At 44.5% G+C, this 25,100-nt stretch overlaps 1 protein-coding gene across 1 annotated transcript in view; it reads right to left on the bottom strand.

The window, feature by feature from the left end:
• Nucleotides 1-870: 870 nt before the first annotated feature.
• Nucleotides 871-25,100, bottom strand: part of LOC144125595 (uncharacterized) — a 67,672-nt gene continuing 43,442 nt past the window's right edge. Inside the window, exons 2-3 of the mRNA XM_077659108.1 lie at nt 4,627-4,697; nt 871-1,367 (exon numbers count right to left, since the gene is read on the bottom strand). The gene's annotated coding sequence lies outside the window, so the exon portion shown is untranslated. The remainder of the gene's footprint in view (nt 1,368-4,626; nt 4,698-25,100) is intronic.

Here is a 25,100-nt window from a genome sequence, read left to right as displayed (position 1 = left end):
CGCGGAGTAGGTTCGTTATATCTAAAGTTTGTAGTCACTGGACTTGCCCTATTGCAGCCGAAAAATAGTCAGAGAAAAGTGGCAGTTATTTGTTCAAAATGTCAGCTGTGTGTGCCTGTTTCTTCAAAGCAGACCCTATAAAACTGCTTTCCAAGCTCTCCAAAACGGTCATGTGCTCCTGGCCCAGACCTTAGCTGCAGACGAGCCGTTTCAGGGACATAATAATACCGTCAGTGAATGAGGTGCTTATGACAACTGGAGAAAGTCGCTATTCTCGTCTTCAATCCTCAACAAAGTTGTCAGGGTGCAAAGCGACTGCAGCACATATGCACTCATAACGTACAGTATGCATGACCCTTCAAGCTCTCATGTAATGAAGAGTTCCAAATAAAGCTATACCTTGCCGTGACTATTAGGCTCTTGAAACAATCTTTCCACAGGCATAAAGTCGAATAGGCCTGTAAACCAGATAGGAAATAGCCCTTTACCCAAAAACACTGACTACTACATGAATTCCGATTTAAATGTTTGGTGCACACTGTTCGAGTGCTCTAAACATAGGCGACACAGGCAATCTCCTGTTTACTAGTTGCTTGGGCACGCCAGCCGCACAGAGGGCAGAGATCAGATAGGGCAGGTGACGAATCATGTGGCCAGGTGGGCCTGCAAGGCCTACCTCGTGACTGGCATTCAAGCTTTTCAAATTCCTGTCATTAGCTGAGTACCGGCCGTGTGCAGCAGTTCACTTCCAACGCTGCATCTGTCTAGTGCTTACCGCACTTCTGTTTCCCTTTTAGACGCTTTACCCGGCTGGCACACAGGCAAGCGCCGCCTGACCTTGTAGCCTGTTGGAGCAAACCTGGCCAGCAGTTAAAGCTTCAAATCCACTTTAATTTATTTATTTCAGGGGAGGGGGTAGCTACATTTTCTTTACGGGGATCACAGTAGCTAGGAGACTGTGGGAGTGAGCTTACAGCGCTTCCTCATTAGTTGTAACAGAGTGATATAGCCAAGGTTGTTCGCTTTATGTGAGATGCAATGTCATAGCCCTGATATATTTTTCTGATGGTAGCTCCGCCTCTTTTTTAATAAAACCAGCAAATTTGGAAAAGGAAGCCTTGAAATGATTCAGTAGGCTCGTTAAGGATACGTCTTCAGGTGCTGCATATGGTGCAGTAGCAGATGGAATTGACTTCTTTGTCGTTCTGGTGTCCGCTTTTCGTGCACAATCCCATGTATGCCAAGGATAGTCCTGAACATGCACCCGACTTCACACTTGTCTCACCATTCATCACAAGCACATGCTCGGAGGATGGTTGCTTTTTTTCCGAGTCATAATTGCAACACCAGGTAGCCGGAACAGTGATCTGGAACAAAATGTTTGTACATTAATGACAATCCTATGTAGCTCAATGCAAGTGTCAATGCACCCCTCGTGCTGAAGAGTTAGAGTGGCCAGGATCTCGACCACAAATACGGCAATAAAATTATGCATAACAAGAGTTAAGCTGCCGTGTCTGTAACCAATTTAAGAAGTTTAATTTTGGTAACAGCATTTCATACAGGCCATCCAATCCTGCATGAATACTTGCTTAATCGCTGCCAAGGCCTTCATGAAACGTTTCCCAATGTGCACCCAAAGTTAACGCACCTGCTTATTCTTCCATGGATCTGTAGACCGAAGTGAACAAACTCAGCATAAGTATAAATCGTTGTAGCAACTTTGTTCTAGCTCATAATTAAGTGAGGCTTTTTACAATGCCGTTAAAGCTATACTAGTATTTACACCTGCTGCTGGGCTTCAATACAGAAGCTGCTCTTGAGATGGCCGCACCACTGCTAAAAATTTTGGACACTAATTCAAAGCCAAGCTCTCACACTTCATGTAAATGTTTGGAATGTAATTCTTATAACTTGGTACAGAGCTGAAATATTATTTTTTTATATACTGCACTAGTGTTTAAATGCTTCTGCTTAGGGATATTTTTTCTGACAACCTTGCAGATCATGTACGCTGATAGCAAAAAAACATTGGAGGCCGCCAAGCAAGACATTTACTCCCAACAGCACAAGGGCTTCATCACCCACTTCGAAAGTCTACTGGAGAGGGAAGAAGAATGGGTGCTTCTCTTCCGACTGTCAGCGAAGACACGAAGCCTTAACACAAATAGTTATTCAGAGGCCTCGATTAGGATCCTAAAAGACATAATCTTGCGCAGGACAAAAGCGTTTAATGTTGTCGCCCTGGCTGAATTCCTCTCTGTTGTGTGGGAGAAATATTTTTTCCACAGAATTCTAGACCATGCAAATTCACGTGTGACTGGGCACATGCTCCTCTATGAGAGGCTTTTAATGAAGCTGTCAAAAGACACCGAAAAAAACATTTGGTGCAACGAAGATGGGCATTATGTCGTCCCATGTGGCAGCAGTCCAGATATCAAGCTTTACGCTGATTACTCTGGCATCGGCCTGCGCACCTGCCGCTCTGGTCAGTAGGACGCATTTTGTAAACGCCAGGCACTCGTGCGCAGTGTTTGGTGGGATCTTCCAAATGCACCTCTGCTGACTACAGAAACTCGTTACACCCTTAGAAAGCTTGCGCTCGGAGAAAACTGTCCTGCCATTGATTTATTTGAAGGCCTCCGCGAGACACAAGTGGTGCAAAATGCTGCGTGCAGCGAGACTCCCACCGATGCTCTAGACTGCTGGGACACTCCCTCCATTTAAACAGCTCCAACAACCCAGTACAGTCCTCCAGAAAGTATGGAAACTTCTGCTGCTCAACTAATGAACCAGGTAAGTTGTGGTACTATACATCAGCAAGATGAATTACAGCAACTCTATTTTGGCTGCAGTCATTAAAAACCATAGTCATTATAAACCACAGTCAGTGACAATAGGCACCCTATGATGACTTAGGCTCATTATTTTCTTTGGTAGAGAATTTAAAACTCTGCGATTTCATAAAGAAAAATATGCAACATTTTGCAGAAAACAACGCACATAAAAAAATACACGTTTATTTCTGAGACACCGTGCATACTGCAAATGTACCTTAAGTAAAGCAGCATGTGCTGGTTTTAGTTCAGCATCAGGTAATTCTAGGTATTCCCTTGACTTGAAAGAAGGTGCTAGTAAGACACAATGCCTCCCAGTGCCATGGTGCACAATCCTGCACCTGCTGTCATGGCCATGCATGCAAGCCGGACAAAGCCATATTTATCGGACTGCCACTCATTCATTCCTAAACAGCCTGTTACCATAAAAGATAAAAACCCATGAATGGATGCTTAGCGTTACTCAAAACTAGAAACTTCGTCACTGCCATTAATGCTACTTTCAAAAGATGACAGTGTCGTTACTTTTCCTCTGAAAGAATGTGAACGCATTGTCACTGCAGCCGCCAAGCTCGACAAGTTCACTTGCGTATGTAGATGGAGAGGTTAAGCATATCAAGGCATCAACAAAACTGTGTAACAATATGCTGACTTTTATGAGAATTCAAAACAAACCAGTCTCATTTTTATTACTCTCGCACTCTGATTGGTGTCTGTAATAACAAAAAACGAAATTGTCATTCCTAACAAGAATTCTGCAGAAATGCTTAATTATGCAATTTTCCCCCAAAAGCAAGAAGACCTAACAACGGTTCATGTATATTTTAGACCATGGAGGAAGTAAATTTAAATAGAGAAGAGAGCAGAGGAGCCGCCCCACGATCAGACAATGCGCTCCCCCCATATGCATGACGCATCATCCTCCTCTCATTCCTCTCTTAGGCACAGTAGCAGCGCAAAAAAACACACACAAGAAGAACTAGACACCGAGAGACACGCACAGACGCTGCGTGTCTAGTTCTTCTTTTGTGTGTTTTTTTTGCGCTGCTACTGTGCCTAAGACAAGTAACCAACACGCCCAAGAGCTCGTTTTATTGAATCATGCCACTCTGTTGCCCACAGCAGCAATAGCCTGCACGTGCCGACTCGCGTGCTACCTCTTTGCAACCATGATTCTGTAGCGTAAAGTAGGTTTATGAATAATATGTTAGTTCTGCCACTTTTTTCACAATACATCTGGGATACATGGCGTGTCTCCTCACTTTTCCTTCTTACATTTTAGCCTCATATGCATCAAAGAACTTGGCTCATTTTCGATGGGAGGAAGTTTAACGAAGCCTGCCGTGCTGATACCTTCGACGAGCATCATGTTCCTACAGCTCAGTTTTCTCTTCGCATAGAGCAGAATAAGACAAGCAGCCCATCGGTAGGCCAACAGCAACCTTTAAGAAAAAAATTGTTTTTGTGTGTTTGCTTTAGGAACTGGCGGAGGACCCTTTTGAAGCCCTCATAGAAGCCTTTCAACACCTGAAGGCTGACGTTGGAAATGACCTGACATGCATGAAGCATACAGCCAGACTGGTAAAAAACTGAAAAGCCTTCCTAACAAGCAAAGCTTTGTCATGGCAATGATAAACATGTCAGCTGCAATCTGCAGGGTTTCAAGGTGCCGAGACAAGATAAGTGTGCAGCCAACAAGCATCTCAAGGAGGCGACCTGGCCTGAACAAAGGCTCCAAAACGTGTCGCCCCGGGCAGGCCATCAAAGAATGCTGAGCGCAGTCACTCACTGTGCCGCGGTGTAGAGGACCACGTCCCAGCTCCAAAGGGACTTTGGACTGCTGCGTCAGTGTGATTGTGCCTGCGAGTGCAAATGGCATAATCATGCAATGCCAACAAAGGGTCACTCACCTTGAAACAATCATTCACAGTCTGGGCAAGCCGGCTAGTCCAGACTGCCTGCTGATGCAATAGGGGTAGGGGACATGCGCGCGTCGATATGTCACCCTAATCGGTTTGCAAGCTACTGCGAGCAGTAATTTTTTAAATGATTTCTAAAATATAGGGTCCACGCAGAGCTTTCAAATTTGACTCGAATACCCACAAAGACCACCTCTGCAGATCTGCTGCACTAGAATATGACCATTGAAATCATTTCAGGGTCCCTTTAAGCACCACCCAGCTGGTCTCCCAAAAAGATAAGCTGTTGGCTCATCCCCCCCTCCCCCTTGAGAAAACTGCATATGCAATATGCACAAGACATGAAAGCTAACACGACAAGTCACAAGAAAAGCAAACATGCCTTGCGCAATTGGAGAGTAGCCCTCCCATCAAGTAGCTCGTGACTGCGCCTCATGTACAGCAAGTCGCTGGCTTACATCTATGCTTTTAGGACAATGAGCCATCAATTACGCCTGTGCAGAAGTTCAATGACTATAGGCACTAAATCCTGGTTGCATGTTTTCTTCTTTGTAATAATACATAAGACAATAATATACATGAATTGCCATGTGGTATTTGCGTACAACTGCTGAATAATTTACAATCCTAGTTCTGCTTTCACACTATTTCATTTTCAGCTTCAACAGGTGATCAATGACTGTGATGTCAAAGTTCAGTATTCGGTCGTTGCACCTTCTACAGGAGGTGCAGCGGCAGTATGGCATGGCGGACGAGGCAGTGATAGTGCTGCTGCTAAAGAGTACATCTGAACAGGGAATACCTATTGTGAGAAATTTAGCGGATAGATAAGCAGCAGTAAATCACTATCAGAGGTAATAAACTACTTGAAGGTCAGTTGGTCAATATTATAGGCTTGAGCTAAATTGCTGTAGAGATGTGTATCAAATCGCTTTTCTTTTATTTTTTGCGGCGTGTTCACAAGGAGCACTGAATTTTATTTAGAGCATGCTGGCGTTATAATAGGCACAGCAACTGCTAGTCAATCAGCAGCGTATGTTGGTCAAGCATGTGGTAATAGAGGAGGCAATATATCTTATTGTTCCGAACGGCTGCTGAAGAATACTTCAAGTTTCATGGGGCAGAATATTAACAATCATAATACTGCTTTTTTGACTAGTACCAGATATGTATGGCACCTCATGATCTAGTAACCCCATGCCACTTCTCAAAACCACAGTAGTAGGTTATGCAGGCATTTTGCTCATTGCTTGTCAGGAATGGAAATGTAAATGTAAAATTATTGCCATTCCCTACATATTTTTGTAATTGCGATGGAAACGAAGAGACAGGTTTTTTGTTTGAGATGATAAAGGACTGCATGCGTACCAAAAAATTGCGACAAGATAATGTTGCCGTGAAACGCATGAAACTGAAGGAATAAGCTTTTTTTCTGGCAATGTCGGTCACAAGAAACTACCACTGTATCTTTCACAGGTGCATACTTTTAACGCAGTACACTGCCTTTGTGTAGTTGTGGTTGCCTAAAATTGATTCCCTGTGAATTGGACTTGATATGAAGGATGTAATGAACAAAATTGTCGACAGGAAAGCACTGACAGGCAGCAGGCCTTTAAAAGCCGTGTTCGTGTGCACCGTGGAGACCGATCACCAGCTCGCTGTTGAAGCCAAAGCTACGACAGCATGAAAAAAAAACTGACATATTTTTTAGCCCATTCACAGTAGCAAACAACGGTGCCTTTCCGCACGTTAGCGCCCAGTGTCGCTGTCTCACTGTGAACAATGCTCCCGAATGGGAGCCGAACATCTCAAGCTCCTAATTAGTTCATTTAAGGCCAGTGCTTGCATTCTTTCGTTCTCATCCCATCCGCGACCAAACGATTGCCACAGCTAGTGCGTCAAAATCTTATTTCTGACGTGCAAGTTATGACTGTCACATATAGTTGGCACCCATTGTAGAAGAGACAGCGTATATGTGAAGTTTTTAACATTGTAAGAGACGCTGCCCAGTTTGCAGGAAATATAATGCTTTAGATTTCCACACGCTAGTGTTTTGGGTTTTCTGATAGCTTAGCTTTTTGCTGGTTGGGTTATTTCCGCAGCGTTGTCACCGGACGAGTGCACCTGAGTTGATCATGAACTGCAGTTTGAGGTTTATGCAAGCTGTGGCGGCGTTCTGGCGATGACACCCACATATCGTTCGAAGCGAAGAACTACGCTTCGTTCTAGCAATCTCTTGCGGTGACGGTATTCTTGGAACAGTTCGCTGTGTGGAGCACATCGAGCCTACGTAGCTCGCCTTGCTGATCTCAGTTGTCGTGGGTCAAAGCGTAGTAAGCGTGAGCGTTTCATTAACTTACATATTGAACACCTTTGAAAAAATAAAGACGGAAGCTAATTAATTTACTAGCGACCTGAAGCCAGCTCCATGCAGCATAGAGTTACTATATATCACGCAGTACCGATCTGTCTTCGTGGCAATCATGATGCTGCTACCCCGCCAATTTCGAGACCAACGGTAGATTGGCACTGAATTTTTGTAAAGTATTTTGTTTTTATTTTATACTCATTTCACAAGATGAGGCACTACTTTGCGTGCATTTTTTGCTAAATGGTTGTTTAAAACTGCCTGTGTTATTATTCTGCTAAATTTGGCAGACCTTGCTTTGCTGGTTGCCCTATTGGTGCTGTTGGCTTGGAAGATGGCCGCGTTCATGGCAGAAAACGCGTTTCTTTAAAATGTTTCAGCAGATTAATTGCCTGCATCTTCACAGCTTTTCAGCAGTGATTCTTAGCAGTTGTGATATAGTTTACCTTTGTAATATGACGAGGCGTTCTCTCTCAATGAGTGAAATCAACCTCCGAAAAGGCATTCGTTCTGCAGGCACTTCATCACATGGATTTTGTGTATCTCGGAAGGCCTTGTGATTTCAGCGGCACAGTCCGCCACTGCTGATCTCTCATTGCTTTATTTTTCTTACTCTAGTAGCAAGCCTGTTGTGTGCTCTACTTCTCGTATTTGGTGCCTTCTCATTATCCCTCATTGGGTATCCACCGCAAGGCACTACCGTCATGATGTGGTGAAAAGCTGTGACGCTAAATAAGATGAAATTTGATCGACCGTTGTCGAGGAGGAACAAATTTTGGTTTTGCTAGATTGTCAGGACGTGCTCAAGTGCCTAGCATGTGCATCGTGGTGAGATATTGGTGCCGACTTCAAACTACCGAAGAACCGCAAGATGCTTTGGTTACCTTGTACTGAAGAACGTGCTCTTTGGCTGAGTCGCATTTTTGCTGTGCTGTGGGCACACAGTATGCAATATAAGCTTGTTCTGGTTGTTTATACCCAATTTATAATCCTGTATGCTATTTGACATTTTTGCCTTTCAGTAAACAAGTCAAAAAGAGGTCTATTGCATATGCCCCTTCCTATTGTTGTTTTTCTAACACTGGCACACTACCTGTTCGACCAAATATATGTTAGTGTACCAGCCTTAGTTCAAGCAAGCTAACACACACTGGATTCTCTTGAAGTGCTTATTCCTCGAGAGCATTACTGACATTTCGTAACGAAACTATAAAATGTACTGATAGCAAAAACTTTCCTTATAAAAGGGCATATGGAGTACTCATACAAGCTGTCATCTAAACAGCTGTGGCTATTCCATCTTTCAGTACAAGCACAAGTTGTTGGAACCGCACAAAACAGTACAATATTTGAGCAATGCGAGCTCAAAATCAAAAAAAGTTTGGCTCATAACAGCATGAACCGCTGGTGACAAATGGCATAACAGGAGGACTGACTTCTCCAGATGTGAGTTGCAGGTAGTGTATGGTCTGCTAAGGGATATGTTCAGAGTTCACTTAAGAGCTAAGAAGGTACATTATACTTCAATTTCTAATAGGCAACCTGTGATGAAGTCTGCTGCGTCCATTGCAGTGCTGCGAGAGAGAGAGAGAGAGACTCTTTAATGAAGAAACAGAGAATTTAGCCGGCGTTTCAATATCGCTGGCATGCTACTCTGCGTAGGGAGGGGAATTTGGGAGATAAAGACTGAAGGAGAGCAGCGTGGAAGAGGTGGAAAAAAAACGAAGATAAAATGCAGCCATGAAATGGGTACTAAGGATGCAGTGGCGAGTATTGATGTAACCTATGGAATGATGGAGTGCATAGTCCGACGAATGGGCTGACTAAGTTCACTGCAAGAAGAATGCTTGAAGGTAACCTGCAAGTGAATTTAGAGCTTATCGAGATGTCAAATGTCTTTTAAATATGTAAAAAGAAAGTTCATTGCAAGTCACTGTTGCCTGAAGCAGGCTAAGGGGCCTAAAACTTTGTTCATTGTTAGGGGCACTGGGCAGAGCTTCTGCATGCAATGTTCATAGTACGCACGCTCGTTAGCATACGCAGGGCACTCAAGCAGGATATGTTCCACAGTTTCTATCTAAGCACAGTTGTCACAATGCGGACTGTTCATTTGTCCAAAACGGTATCGCAGGCCATTTGTATATGCAGCATTCAGACGAAGTCGGTGATAAAGTTTTTCGAGTTGTCGAGGAATTCTGGGTGAGAGTCTTGATCTAAGATGTGGGTCGATTGAGTGAAGAAATTGGTACTGAAGTGTCGGCAAACTCCAAAGCCGATACGTTTCTTCGTACGCAAAACTTTTAGCCATTTTGGACGCATCAGATTTCGTGAGAAAACTTCGAATGTATCTCTGATGTTGATGGCCCTTACGGGCCGCTTCATCTGCTTTTTCATTAGACATAATGCCACAGTGAGCAGGTACCCACTGAAATGTTATGCAGTGGCCTGCGGCAATAGCTAAATGATGAATATACCCAATGTCCAGGGAAACTGGCTGGTGATTCGTTTTCTTCAGCAGGTTGGCCAGGATCTGCAGAGATGCTTTTGAATCGGTGAATATAACCCAACGGCCGGCGGTTCGGCGCAGGATGTAAGAAACAGCTTCCTTAATGCCGTGAAGCTCAGCTGTTGTAGAGGAGGTCCTCCGCTCTAGCCGGTAAGAAAGGGCATGGCCTGTTGAGGGCACATAAAGGCCACAAGAAGAAGTTTCTTTAGTAGTTGAACCATCGGTGAAGATATGGGTGTGCTGCGTATATTCTTCGATTAAGTAGGCGAGAGTAGCTTGCAGAAGTGCTGCCTGTGGCATGCGGCTCTTTGCATTCACACCTGGAACAGACTTCTTCACCTTTAGAGGAGAGAGTGTCCATGGAGGAAAGGCCAGAGGTAGTAGTTTCTGAGGCTGATTAATAGTAGGAAGGGGCAGGAGCTGCACTGCCTGGCCAAAGCTAGAGTTGCTGTGAGTTAGGTGGACACGGTGTAGGAAGTGCTTCTTCCCTTGCGGGACATGGCGGAGATGGGTACGCATAGTTTCCTGGGCGGCAATTACCTCTAGTGGGAGACATCCTGCCTCCGCTACTGTTCCTGATGCAGAGGAACCCTTTGAGAGGCCAAGACATATTCGCAGGCAGTTGTTCCGTGCGGCATTGAGAGTCGTATTGCTTGATGTAGATAATCTTTGAAGCACTGGTAGACAGTAGCGCAAGGTTCCTTCAACGTAGGCTTTTTCAAGCAGAAGCATTGATCGGCAGTTGCTACCCCACCTTGTTCCCGCCATGAACCTGAACACTTGCGATGCTGCAGTAATCCTCGCACGGAGTTTTTTGATCTGAGGTGACCATGACAGTTTATAGTCGATTACAACACCCAGGAATCGCTGAGATCGTACATATGGCAGCGATCGTCCGCTTAGGAGCAGCGGATATCGGGTCATCGTTTTTCTTGTAAACGCCATTGCAACACTCTTCTCTGGAGAGAGACGAAGACCTCTGGAAGCCAGGTACATCGAAATGTGCAATAGTGCTTTCTGAAGACGTTGCTGGGTAATATAGCGCGAACGTGACGCGGTCCAGATGCAGATATCATCAGCATAAATTGTTATGCGGACCCCTCGCGGAAGGTGTCTTCTTATGTGAATAAGGACAATATTGGACAGGAGAGGGCCGAGCACCGCTCCCTGTGGTACGCCCCTCTCCACTGCGTGAAAGCGTGTTGGACCGTTTGGAGTGGTAATAAAAATTTGTCGTTCTTATAAATAATGCCCAATCCACTTGTATAGCCTTCCTCCAAGGCCAAGACTGCCAAAGGCTGCGAGAATTGCATGATGAAAGACGGAGTCAAAAGCGGCCTTGATGTCTAGGAAAACGGCTGTTGGGATGTACCCAGCATGAAGGTACTCCTCAATTGATGAGACGTGGGCGATGATATTGTCAGTCGCAGACCTGTTTTGACGGAACCCGTTCATTTCTTGGGGGAACTCATTTCGGCTTTCTAGGATGCAGTGCTGCAACACAGCCTAGCAACAACACCATGGGTGCACCTATAAAATGCATGCACATCTTGCAGTGCTGCAACACAGCCTAGTAAGATGTGCATGCATTTTATAGGTGCACCCATGGTGTTGTTCCCTGCCACCTGCCTGCTTTTATAGGCATAATCATGTGTGTTCTGTCGAAGCCACACGTGATGTGTGTTCGCTAGGTGGGATACGATGGGGGGACCTAGGCAAGGGATGTTATCAGCCAAATGTAGACATTTATAATCATTCCTAATGTAGTGTTGGATTTGTAGCTGCCAAAGCAGCTGACAGCAGCAGTCTTTAGACGCACATTTGAACAATATATACTTTTTTTCACGAGAGGCATTATCTTACAGGAAGGCGTATAAACTCGTCTGCCACCTAGAAAAATTGTTTGAGAACATACGCGCATTGGTGACACGGGCATGACCAAATTCTACAAGGTGCCAACTGCACCTGTGAAGTGAAAAGAACCACCGTGCGTTGCTTGTGCCAGTCGATAACGTGAACTGCACTAGCACAGCAGAAGCTGGAGGTTTGTTTTCAACCTGTGAAGCTCAAGGAGGTGAGATGCGAATGTGCAGAGCGGCCATGTGAAACAGGCAGATTGCAGTGCTGCCTGGGCACTGCAGGTTGGATATGATGTTTAATCCTGTTAAATGTTTATTCCTGAATGCACCCATTTCAAGTGTTTGTCAATGCACCTTGCAACTCTCAAGTTAATTCCGAAAGTAAACTATTGGGGTCGCTTTCTATTTTCATAAATCAGCTGAAAATTCAAGAACATTTATGGTATAGGTATATGAAAGAATTCCTGAGCAATATTAATTAAAAGTAGGATTCGTTTCTTACGCACCAAACCAGCATCATGTAGATTGCCTCACAGTTTCAAGCTTTGTGCTCAGCACTGTAATACACTACTTCGTAGTGGTGCAAGTAGCTTCTTTATACAGTCATTGCTAATGTAAATAAAGTTAAGTACGCTCCTTTTGCTACTTTTGCTCTTCTATGTTCACCTTCTCTGTCATGTGTTCCTTGCCATGTTCATTTCATTCATCTCATTGAATGAAACTTAAACAAATGTGAATGAGCCTCTGTGGTAATGCAGCAGCAAAGCCATTCTGTCGGACAACCAGGTTACAGGTTTCATTTAACAGTACATCTTCCTTGGCTTGAAAACTAAACATTTTTACAGATTTGCCTGTCTGGGAGGCAGTCAACGAAAAAAGTCGCCATTGAACACTCCCCGCAGTGTGACAACGTGACTAATAAAAGCCTTAACCGCCCTCTTACTACCACTTCCCCACGCCTTTCGTATCACTGCTTTCGTTCCTTTGACCCCCTCCCCCCTCCATACATAAAAACGCTAGCTACTGCCCTCAGTCACCCCTGATGAAGGAGCCGAGCCTGCTTCAAGACGTTGGCTTAAAATTAAAGTTTTTGGTTGGAGATGTGCGGTTTATAATAAGTCTTCCTGGGCTAGTTGGTAGATCATTGTCTAACAAAAGGCAAAAACAGCGCTGAATTTAACACATCCCACAGAAAGACGGACAGGACAGGTGCTGACTCCAGCTGTGTTTATTGAAGGCCACATGTAGCATATATATGGCCCGAAGAAGGTGAACGCATGCACATTTCCCATATGGCAAAAAAAATCAGAAACTTCACACAGACTGAAACTACTCAGTATCGTGTATTTTTAAACAATCGATGTTCACTTCGTCGCAGGGAGATGGAAGTGCTGCTTACGCACTTGTCACCTCTCACTTTGATAAAGAAGGCTTCAGCCAGTTCGTGAGCTAACCTATGTTTACTTCCACCTAGAATTGTGATCTCCCCAAGTTGTGGTTCAAATCCTTCTTGGCACTAGGAAGGTAGAGGCAGTGTTTTCTGGCGCTACCCTGCTCGATATCCCTGCTCTCTGTGTTTCCGCAAGTCTTCCAATCTTCTTCCCCATTTCCTTTATTGTCTTCCCTATTTCCGTTATTTACGCTGGCCACAGCTCAGCCAGAACTTAACATAGTAAATAGCAATTGTTGCTGCAGTCAACCATTATTTGCTTCTGCTTTGTTTTTGATAAAACCACAGCAACGACAAGAGACTTGACTTTATTTTCTTTAGACTCCATACTAGGGTGTTACACGAGGGTCTGGTATTGACAAAATACAGGACGTTGAAGTAGTCACGAAGTTTGATGGGCACAATATGGCAGCAGTATGGTACAGCTATGGTAGTGGTATGAATTTCTCTTGCAGACTAAGTACGAAAATGGCAGTCTGCAGATAATTTTAAAGCACATCGAACAACTCTAGGTGAAAACATTGAGAGCAGCATAATCTACATTTACTCACTAAACATGCTGAAAGCACTCCACTTCAAAAAATGCAGTACAGTTGTTATTGGAAGATATGCATAATACAGCAAGAGCCCCAACACATCAACATGCAATAAAATTGTGCTGGGTCCAGAGCCATGTCAGCATATGCAGTAACAAAAGAGCTGACGGGAGTTCTTTATGAGCATACAACGAGAAACTAGAAAAAGTAAATATTCCACATACATTGCTTGAAGTTGGTGGATAGTAAGCTAGAAAGGAAATAGTAGACCACCTCATATAATGCAATCAACAAAAAGCTATACCTGGTAAAGTAGATTCTAGGCGAATCAAAGTTATGTCGGCACCAAAGAATGCTTTATTGAACTTGTCTTACACCACCTTCACATCGGACATATGCACGTTACACATAACCTCAGGCCAAAGTGGTGGCTCAGTGGCTATGGTGCTCGGTTGCTGACCCGAAAGACACAGGTTCCATACTGACCGAAGAGGTCACATTTCCATGGAAATGAAATGCCAGAGGTCCTTGCACAGTGCGATGTTAGTGTATGTTAAAGAACCCCAGGTGCTTGAAATTTCTAGAGTCCTTTGCTACGGCGCCCCTGATACCCTGAGTCGCTGTGGGACTTTAAACCACAAACCACATAACTTCATGCTTATGAAACAAGGAAAGCCTGTTTGTGAATGAAGTTGCCAAATGGTCCCGGTAAAACATATTCACGCAGAAAGCTCAAGGAACTAAGAATGCCTCATTGCCTGCTTTTGCACTGGTTTGTTTAACCCCATAATTTCAATAATGGCAGTAAAGTACACATACATTCATAATGTATGTGTCTGTTAAGACATTTTTAATTTAAGAAACACATACTCAGTGCGTGCGTGTGCGTGTGCGTGTGTGTGTGTGTGTGTGTGTGTGTGTGTGTGTGTGTGTGTGTGTGTGTGTGTGTGTGTGTGTGTGTGTGTGTGTGTGTGTGTGTGTGTGTGTGTGTGTGTGTGTGTGTGTGTGTGTGTGTGTGTGTGTGTGTGTGTGTGTGTGTGTGTGTGTGTGTGTGTGTGTGTGTGTGTGTGTGTGAATAAACAGCTCTTGTCAAAGCTACCTTTCGATGAGAGGAGTCCGAGCTGAAAGCAGTTCGCTTTTGAACTGCAAGCTGAATATCTGGGAAGTTTTTCTTGCAGCTTTTTCAGTACATCGACAATGGTACTGCAGCATTTTTGTTGACACACATTAGAGATGTTAGTATGCAGTACTCTTTGTTGGGTTTAAAAATTGCTAGACATTCGCCACGACCTTGTGGTATCCTCCTCAACAGGGAGTCTGTTCTCATGTGTGCGTGTGCAGGCTTCGGGTGGTGGAAAACTAAGTGCAGTACTCGGAAAACAGTACTTTCACTTCACTCCTGTGTGCAGGGCATCAGCACTTTATACTGGGCAATTTTACTCGTGCTCGGTGCCTCTCTTGACTGCACAAAAATAATGAGGCTAAGCAAAGGAAAGTGTCATTCTATTTGGTGCATTTGTTCATTTTCTTGCCTCAACTTGCACTTAGTGTTGCGTCAGCTCGTCACCTTGTTCGAATCAGCAAGGCGACATCGCTTTCACGGCACTGCAACCTGCCAGAGAGAAGCAAAAGAAAAAATTTAGACCTCATTGTCGGCATGAAGTCTACGAAAATGTGAAATCTGCTAGCTTCGCTGGGCAGCTGCGTTCGATCTCGCTGGGCTGTAAATGCACCGCATGCGAGCTAGCGCCGCAGGACCGCATGACAACAATCGAGACGGAGCTCCAGAAGATCTCACGTTCAGCGGTCTCCTTTAAGCTCACCGTTAACACAGCCTGTCCCAGCCAAGCATGGATGCCAGCGCCGGGACAGTAGCGCCAGTGGAGCAAGAAGACCATTTATGATATTTTCGGGAATATGTTTTGGATGGGGACGAAAAATACGGTCGTAAGAGAAGACAGGGTCTGCCTGCGTATCAACAAAAATAAACGCACTGAACATCAATGAGTACGACAGGATCGCGCGACAGCTATCGAGACGGAGGTTCGGCATAGCTCACCTTCCGCTTTCTTTCTTTTTTTTCAACCTGTACACCGCTCGTGCTGGTTTTGGGGCTGTGCCGTAGCGCGATACAGTCCTATGCACATTTCTTCCCGATGAAACTATCGAAACCAGCCAACCCGCCAGCTGCCCCGTCGGCCGACGTGAAGATGGCGCGACGAACGCAGGCGATGTAAAGAGTGGATTGCTGTGAAGAAATTTTAATGCAGCAGACCATTTTATTAACAGTGCATTTCAGTTTGTGCAATATGTGGTATGCTCGAACATACGTAAGCGCGTAATCGTTTTGTTTTGCTTGTGTTTTTGTGCTTAGTGACGTAACCGGAACTTCCGCTGCTGCATCTTCGGGTCTTTGGAAACATGGCTGCGTTCCAATTCTCTAGACGTCCGACAAGACGTCTAGTGAGAAGTCTAGGAAGCCGTCTACACGTCCATATATTGGAACTTGTCTACTGCTCACGCCGCCTCGCGTCATTGAAATGTAACAAAAGCTTATGAACAGTTGTACTATAATTTTTCTCGAACTGAGCAAAAACGATCATTAAATCAAGTTTTCAACGAGTTTACACACTTTTTCTGCAATAACTTTGCGCATAAATCGGACTGGTGGATGCGCCTATCGGTCAGTCTACTTGTAGCAGGCGGGGCAGCTTTCCGGAGACGACGCTAAAGACATATGCGATTATTCTTTTATTATTAGCGAATGTGCAGAGCGATTGTGCGAATGCGAATGTGCAGAGCGGCCATGTGAAACAGGCAGATTGCAGTGCTGCCTGGGCACTGCAGGTTGGATATGATGTTTAATCCTGTTAAATGTTTAATCCTGAATGCACCCATTTCAATTGTTTGTCAATGCACCTTGCAACTCTCAAGTTAATTCCGAAAGTAAACTATTGAGGTCGCTTAACTTTCTATTTTCATAAATCAGCTGAAAATTCAAGAACATTTATGGTATAGGTATATGAAAGAATTCCTGAGCAATATTAATTAAAAGTAGGATTCGTTTCTTACGCACCAAACCACCATCATGTAGATTGCCTCACAGTTTCAAGCTTTGTGCTCAGCACTGTAATACACTACTTCGTAGTGGTGCAAGTAGCTTCTTTATACAGTCATTGCTAATGTAAATAAAGTTAAGTACGCTCCTTTTGCTACTTTTGCTCTTCTATGTTCACCTTCTCTGTCATGTGTTCCTTGCCATGTTCATTTCATTCATCTCATTGAATGAAACTTAAACAAATGTGAATGAGCCTCTGTGGTAATGCAGCAGCAAAGCCATTCTGTTGGACAACCAGGTTACAGGTTTCATTTAACAGTACATCTTCCTTGGCTTGAAAACTAAACATTTTTACAGATTTGCCTGTCTGGGAGGCAGTCAACGAAAAAAGTCGCCATTGAACACTCCCCGCAGTGTGACAACGTGACTAATAAAAGCCTTAACCGCCCTCTTACTCCCACTTCCCCACGCCTTTCGTATCACTGCTTTCGTTCCTTTGACCCCCTCCCCCCTCCATACATAAAAACGCTAGCTACTGCCCTCAGTCACCCCTGATGAAGGAGCCGAGCCTGCTTCAAGACGTTGGCTTAAAATTAAAGTTTTTGGTTGGAGATGTGCGGTTTATAATAAGTCTTCCTGGGCTAGTTGGTAGATCATTGTCTAACAAAAGGCAAAAACAGCGCTGAATTTAACACATCCCACAGAAAGACGGACAGGACAGGTGCTGACTCCAGCTGTGTTTATTGAAGGCCACATGTAGCATATATATGGCCCGAAGAAGGTGAACGCATGCACATTTCCCATATGGCAAAAAAAATCAGAAACTTCACACAGACTGAAACTACTCAGTATCGTGTATTTTTAAACAATCGATGTTCACTTCGTCGCAGGGAGATGGAAGTGCTGCTTACGCACTTGTCACCTCTCACTTTGATAAAGAAGGCTTCAGCCAGTTCGTGAGCTAACCTATGTTTACTTCCACCTAGAATTGTGATCTCCCCAAGTTGTGGTTCAAATCCTTCTTGGCACTAGGAAGGTAGAGGCAGTGTTTTCTGGCGCTACCCTGCTCGATATCCCTGCTCTCTGTGTTTCCGCAAGTCTTCCAATCTTCTTCCCCATTTCCTTTATTGTCTTCCCTATTTCCGTTATTTACGCTGGCCACAGCTCAGCCAGAACTTAACATAGTAAATAGCAATTGTTGCTGCAGTCAACCATTATTTGCTTCTGCTTTGTTTTTGATAAAACCACAGCAACGACAAGAGACTTGACTTTATTTTCTTTAGACTCCATACTAGGGTGTTACACGAGGGTCTGGTATTGACAAAATACAGGACGTTGAAGCAGTCACGAAGTTTGATGGGCACAATATGGCAGCAGTATGGTACAGCTATGGTAGTGGTATGAATTTCTCTTGCAGACTAAGTACGAAAATGGCAGTCTGCAGATAATTTTAAAGCACATCGAACAACTCTAGGTGAAAACATTGAGAGCAGCATAATCTACATTTACTCACTAAACATGCTGAAAGCACTCCACTTCAAAAAATGCAGTACAGTTGTTATTGGAAGATATGCATAATACAGCAAGAGCCCCAACACATCAACATGCAATAAAATTGTGTTGGGTCCAGAGCCATGTCAGCATATGCAGTAACAAAAGAGCTGACGGGAGTTCTTTATGAGCATACAACGAGAAACTAGAAAAAGTAAATATTCCACATACATTGCTTGAAGTTGGTGGATAGTAAGCTAGAAAGAAAATAGTAGACCACCTCATATAATGCAATCAACAAAAAGCTATACCTGGTAAAGTAGATTCTAGGCGAATCAAAGTTATGTCGGCACCAAAGAATGCTTTATTGAACTTGTCTTACACCACCTTCACATCGGACATATGCACGTTACACATAACCTCAGGCCAAAGTGGTGGCTCAGTGGCTATGGTGCTCGGTTGCTGACCCGAAAGACACAGGTTCCATACTGACCGAAGAGGTCACATTTCCATGGAAATGAAATGCCAGAGGTCCTTGCACAGTGCGATGTTAGTGTATGTTAAAGAACCCGAGGTGCTTGAAATTTCTAGAGTCCTTTGCTACGGCGCCCCTGATACCCTGAGTCGCTGTGGGACTTTAAACCACAAACCACATAACTTCATGCTTATGAAACAAGGAAAGCCTGTTTGTGAATGAAGTTGCCAAATGGTCCCGGTAAAACATATTCACGCAGAAAACTCAAGGAACTAAGAATGCCTCGTTGCCTGCTTTTGCACTGGTTTGTTTAACCCCATAATTTCAATAATGGCAGTAAAGTACACATACATTCATAATGTATGTGTCTGTTAAGACATTTTTAATTTAAGAAACACATACTCAGTGCGTGCGTGTGCGTGTGCGTGCGTGCGTGCGTGCGTGCGTGCGTGCGTGTGTGTGTGTGTGTGTGTGTGTGTGTGTGTGTGTGTGTGTGTGTGTGTGTGTGTGTGTGTGTGTGTGTGTGTGTGTGTGTGTGTGTGTGTGTGTGTGTGTGTGTGTGTGTGTGTGTGTGTGTGTGTGTGTGTGTGTGTGTGTGTGTGTGTGTGTGTGTGTGTGTGTGTGTGTGTGTGTGTGTGTGTGTGTGTGTGTGTGTGTGTGTGTGTGTGTGTGTGTGTGTGTGTGTGTGTGTGTGTGTGTGTGTGTGTGTGTGTGTGTGTGTGTGTGTGTGTGTGTGTGTGTGTGTGTGTGTGTGTGTGTGTGTGTGTGTGTGTGTGTGTGTGTGTGTGTGTGTGTGTGTGTGTGTGTGTGTGTGTGTGTGTGTGTGTGTGTGTGTGTGTGTGTGTGTGTGTGTGTGTGTGTGTGTGTGTGTGTGTGTGTGTGTGTGTGTGTGTGTGTGTGTGTGTGTGTGTGTGTGTGTGTGTGTGTGTGTGTGTGTGTGTGTGTGTGTGTGTGTGTGTGTGTGTGTGTGTGTGTGTGTGTGTGTGTGTGTGTGTGTGTGTGTGTGTGTGTGTGTGTGTGTGTGTGTGTGTGTGTGTGTGTGTGTGTGTGTGTGTGTGTGTGTGTGTGTGTGTGTGTGTGTGTGTGTGTGTGTGTGTGTGTGTGTGTGTGTGTGTGTGTGTGTGTGTGTGTGTGTGTGTGTGTGTGTGTGTGTGTGTGTGTGTGTGTGTGTGTGTGTGTGTGTGTGTGTGTGTGTGTGTGTGTGTGTGTGTGTGTGTGTGTGTGTGTGTGTGTGTGTGTGTGTGTGTGTGTGTGTGAATAAACAGCTCTTGTCAAAGCTACCTTTCGATGAGAGGAGTCCGAGCTGAAAGCAGTTCGCTTTTGAACTGCAAGCTGAATATCTGGGAAGTTTTTCTTGCAGCTTTTTCAGTACATCGACAATGGTACTGCAGCATTTTTGTTGACACACATTAGAGATGTTAGTATGCAGTACTCTTTGTTGGGTTTAAAAATTGCTAGACATTCGCCACGACCTTGTGGTATCCTCCTCAACAGGGAGTCTGTTCTCATGTGTGCGTGTGCAGGCTTCGGGTGGTGGAAAACTAAGTGCAGTACTCGGAAAACAGTACTTTCACTTCACTCCTGTGTGCAGGGCATCAGCACTTTATACTGGGCAATTTTACTCGTGCTCGGTGCCTCTCTTGACTGCACAAAAATAATGAGGCTAAGCAAAGGAAAGTGTCATTCTATTTGGTGCATTTCTTCATTTTCTTGCCTCAACTTGCACTTAGTGTTGCGTCAGCTCGTCACCTTGTTCGAATCAGCAAGGCGACATCGCTTTCACGGCACTGCAACCTGCCAGAGAGAAGCAAAAGAAAAAATTTAGACCTCATTGTCGGCATGAAGTCTACGAAAATGTGAAATCTGCTAGCTTCGCTGGGCAGCTGCGTTCGATCTCGCTGGGCTGTAAATGCACCGCATGCGAGCTAGCGCCGCAGGACCGCATGACAACAATCGAGACGGAGCTCCAGAAGATCTCACGTTCAGCGGTCTCCTTTAAGCTCACCGTTAACACAGCCTGTCCCAGCCAAGCATGGATGCCAGCGCCGGGACAGTAGCGCCAGTGGAGCAAGAAGACCATTTATGATATTTTCGGGAATATGTTTTGGATGGGGACGAAAAATACGGTCGTAAGAGAAGACAGGGTCTGCCTGCGTATCAACAAAAATAAACGCACTGAACATCAATGAGTACGACAGGATCGCGCGACAGCTATCGAGACGGAGGTTCGGCATAGCTCACCTTCCGCTTTCTTTCTTTTTTTTCAACCTGTACACCGCTCGTGCTGGTTTTGGGGCTGTGCCGTAGCGCGATACAGTCCTATGCACATTTCTTCCCGATGAAACTATCGAAACCAGCCAACCCGCCAGCTGCCCCGTCGGCCGACGTGAAGATGGCGCGACGAACGCAGGCGATGTAAAGAGTGGATTGCTGTGAAGAAATTTTAATGCAGCAGACCATTTTATTAACAGTGCATTTCAGTTTGTGCAATATGTGGTATGCTCGAACATACGTAGGCGCGTAATCGTTTTGTTTTGCTTGTGTTTTTGTGCTTAGTGACGTAACCGGAACTTCCGCTGCTGCATCTTCGGGTCTTTGGAAACATGGCTGCGTTCCAATTCTCTAGACGTCCGACAAGACGTCTAGTGAGAAGTCTAGGAAGCCGTCTACACGTCCATATATTGGAACTTGTCTACTGCTCACGCCGCCTCGCGTCATTGAAATGTAACAAAAGCTTATGAACAGTTGTACTATAATTTTTTTCGAACTGAGCAAAAACGATCATTATATCAAGTTTTCAACGAGTTTACACACTTTTTCTGCAATAACTTTGCGCGTAAATCGGACTGGTGGATGCGCCTATCGGTCAGTCTACTTGTAGCAGGCGGGGCCGCTTTCCGGAGACGACGCTAAAGACATATGCGATTATTCTTTTATTATTGATGCTAAACTGTACATGCTCCTCGAACGTGCTCGTCCAGGCGGTCCTGTAAACCTAAGAAAGAATACGAACGACTGTAATCAATATGCGCGAAACGCTATACGGCTAATATACACTGCAACAGGAAAACGCATGCGTGCCATTAAACCTGCTGTCTGCCGTACGTGGTACTCGGACGGCGAGGAACTTAAAGACAGCAGCAGGCTTTAATCCTGCAAAGACAAAAATCAATTCGCAACATGCCGGTGTGTTTGTTCTGAGACTGTAGAGATTAAAAAGAATGTACGCGAAAGAGTTGATGCAACACAGCAACAAAAAACACATTTCTCACGCCAGCCATCTTAACGCCCGTCGAGGAACCCAACGACAGCGACGAGTATTAATACCTAAAATCAAGGTGATAATTAAGATCCGCAATCGTCAGATACCGGATCACGTAAACAGACCCCATAAACATACAGCGTCCGCTGCTGTAGCAAAGCTCTCAACCACACGATTTTCTCCTGCGTGATTCACTGCAAGGAATCGCACTTCCACGAATATTTATTAGCCACTAGTTTGCATACCAAATAACAAAATGGAATGACTAACATTTTTCCTTTCCTATACTCCGGGTACAGTCCCACGCCCGCCAGAGCACGACTCGCTCATCCGCGTACGTCAGCTCCGCCATCTTTAGACAGCAAGTTAGCCTGAATCGATGTAAACTTCGGCGAATGAGTCATCTTAGACGGCTTTGTGTGAAATGGAACGCGTCTCAAGATGGCGGCTGCCCGGATCGACGTCTAAGTAGCAGTCTACTCGCAAATATTGGAACGCACCCACGCCTCTATGACGCGTCAACACCCGACAGGCGCCCTGACTTTAGCCTGATTACCATGAGGGATGAAGAGCGCCGCCTCACGAAGAAAGAGAGAACGGTAAAAAAAATTGTATTCGTCCGCTTTCCTTCGTCAGGCGCCACTACGATGGCACTCTCCCTGACGCGTGTTTCCGTTTGCTAGCCGCTGCAAACAAGCTCAATGTTGCCCACGCCAACTCGTGCGCAGAGCAGCTGTTGCCATGACAACTATGTACATGCCATGGTTGCCTACGCCAACGAGCACGCGGACCAGCTGTTGCCATGGCAAGTGTGGAAAATAGACGCGACTCCGGTAATTGAAAATGGCGGCGCCCTGCCGCCTTTGGATTTTCGTGCTTTTCGGTGACAGCAACGATGTCTGCCGCTTGCGGTGACTATCAGAGTGCCGTTTGGACAACGATGTCTGCCGCTTGCGGTGATTATGAGAGTGCCGTTTGGACAAGCTTAATTCAAAGTGGGTATTTTGTTCAGTTTCATTCTGTTCATCGATAACGCAGGTAATTTATTTGAACGCCGGTGAGGCGGTGAAGCAACGATGTCTGCCGTATGGGTTACTTAGTATGGGAGAAGTTTAATGCAGGTGAGTAATTTATCTCTGACAACTGTGATGTAACTGAGACATCGCAGTTGTTGCCTTTTCTTTTAATTACGGAAAAGTTCTGACATGCAGGAAAATGAAACCACATTCCTTTTATATTTGAAGTGTAACAGTTTACCCTGGTATTTATTTTTCCACTTGCTCAACATTGTATAGCAGTTGCTATAGTTGAGGAACTCACCCCTGAATGAACAGCATTTTGCACCACGGAGACTGCATGAATACATGGCGTAAAAGAGTGCCGTTTGGACAAGCTTAATTCAAGGCATGTTTAAACTATGATTTTGTGGGCCACATCATGAGGATGTATCCATTTTTTTTAGTGCGTAAGAGACTGCATGAATACATGGCGTAAAAGAGTGCCGTTTGAGCAACGTTAATTCAATGTATGTGCAAATTACGATTTTGTGGGCCACATCATGTGGAGATATCTGTTTTGTTTTAGTTCGTCCTTTGTTGTGCATCCTCTCACTTGTCTCAATATCGTCATTCATACAGTGAACAAATGTATGGCAGAAATTAGCCATCCTGTTTTATAAGGGAATAATTTGTATAAAAAAATTGTGGAATTAGTTTTCGGTGCCCCATATTTAATCTCCTTCAAGGTAATACCCATTTGATGAAATTCTCTCGTCTGAAATGTGTTTTTAACTTTTTTGAAGCAGTCCAGAAATTCTTGCGAGAAGTGGGGTCTTTCAATGGCTGCGCCCTTCTTCCACGACCACAGAACAGTTTACCTGTGGACTTTCTTCTTAGAGGGGAACAGAAGTTGTGAAGAACAAGGTACTGTGAATTGTACTGGTAAATATTGTAGGTAATGCTGGTTTGGTCAGAAATTTGCCACAAGTTGGCCTATTTTCATCTTGTTCAATCATGCAAATGTTTTAGAACCTCTTGGTATTTTCTGGCTTTTTTTGGATATGCTGAAGTTTGGCAAATGCTAATTATGGCTGAGAAATTTGAATTTAAAAGTTTTCCTGCCCATGAGTCAAACTCATCCGAACAGAGAAGGTCGGGTTACCACCGTTTTGAAGTTAATGGCTGTGTAGCATAGTTTTTGCAATCCATGCCCAAAATCTGGTGCCTACGCACGCAGCTTACTTGCAAAATTAGCTGGTGATGACAACACCTGTAGGTCACCTTTTGGTGTTTTCCATTTTATTAAAGCTCAGTCTTAGGTGACAGCAGTTCCTTTGACATTACAATATCAATGTATGTCGAAAAGGATGTCAACTTTATTTTATCCTCAGTGTTCTCTTAAGTTTTGTTTCATTTGTGGGGTTCAACGTCCCAAAGCGACTTAAGCTATGAGGGGCGCTGTAAAAAAGGGCTCCAGATAATTTTGACTACCTGGGGTTTCTTTACGTGTATTGACATCACACAGTACACGGGTCTCTAGCATTTTGCCTTCATCAAAACGCGACCGCCGCGGCCAAGATTGAACCCACGTCTTTCGGGTCAGCAGCCGAGCACCATAACCAGTGAGCCACTGCGGTGGCTTCCCCTATAAGGTCAGTTGGTTGCCCAGTTATAACTTAAGCTTATGCTGTGTGTAGTTAGGCAGCATTCATCTGGGGGCTGCAATTTTTCAGAGCATTTATAAATTACTTTCAAAAGTGCACTTTCTCCTTATATAATTTACAGTTAACATGAAGTTCACGATTGCTATGCACTGAGAGAGCAATAAAACCTGCTCACAACTGTGCGTAGTACAAAGATTGCTTTCCGATACCGAGTCTAAAGCTGTGTAAGTGAGGTTGTATAATGACTAATAATAAGCTCGTCTATCTAAAACAGATCTTTCATATGTGCAATTTGATATTCCAGAGAGCTGTGGTGTACAACGTTTCTGAACGGCAAACACTGAAATATAGACCTCGTTAGTGTTGCACCCAGCTTCAGTGTATGTCGACACGAGATAGAGCGCTCGAAATGTAGGTGCATGAAATTATATCTCAAGGGAATTTAGTGAGGAAATCACTTGCAGTTCTCAACAATTAAAAGGGACATACACATAGTGTAACGCTCGAAAAACTTGCAAAGGCTTAGTCCCGTTTTGAGCTCTGCTAATTTTCCTTGGAATTCTACATATACGAAATTATATGCATTTCAAAAAAAGACGATGCCAGCCGTGGTGTCAGTGAGGTCATTAAGTGGCCGCTTGTGCCGCTAGCTTAGCTTTCTCCCCCCGTTGCGAATT

Source organism: Amblyomma americanum, chromosome 1 (genome assembly GCF_052857255.1).
Source record: "Amblyomma americanum isolate KBUSLIRL-KWMA chromosome 1, ASM5285725v1, whole genome shotgun sequence".
Lineage (NCBI taxonomy): Eukaryota > Metazoa > Arthropoda > Arachnida > Ixodida > Ixodidae > Amblyomma > Amblyomma americanum.
Note: the sequence above shows the minus strand (reverse complement) of the source record. Positions and strands in the feature narration are given on the sequence as shown.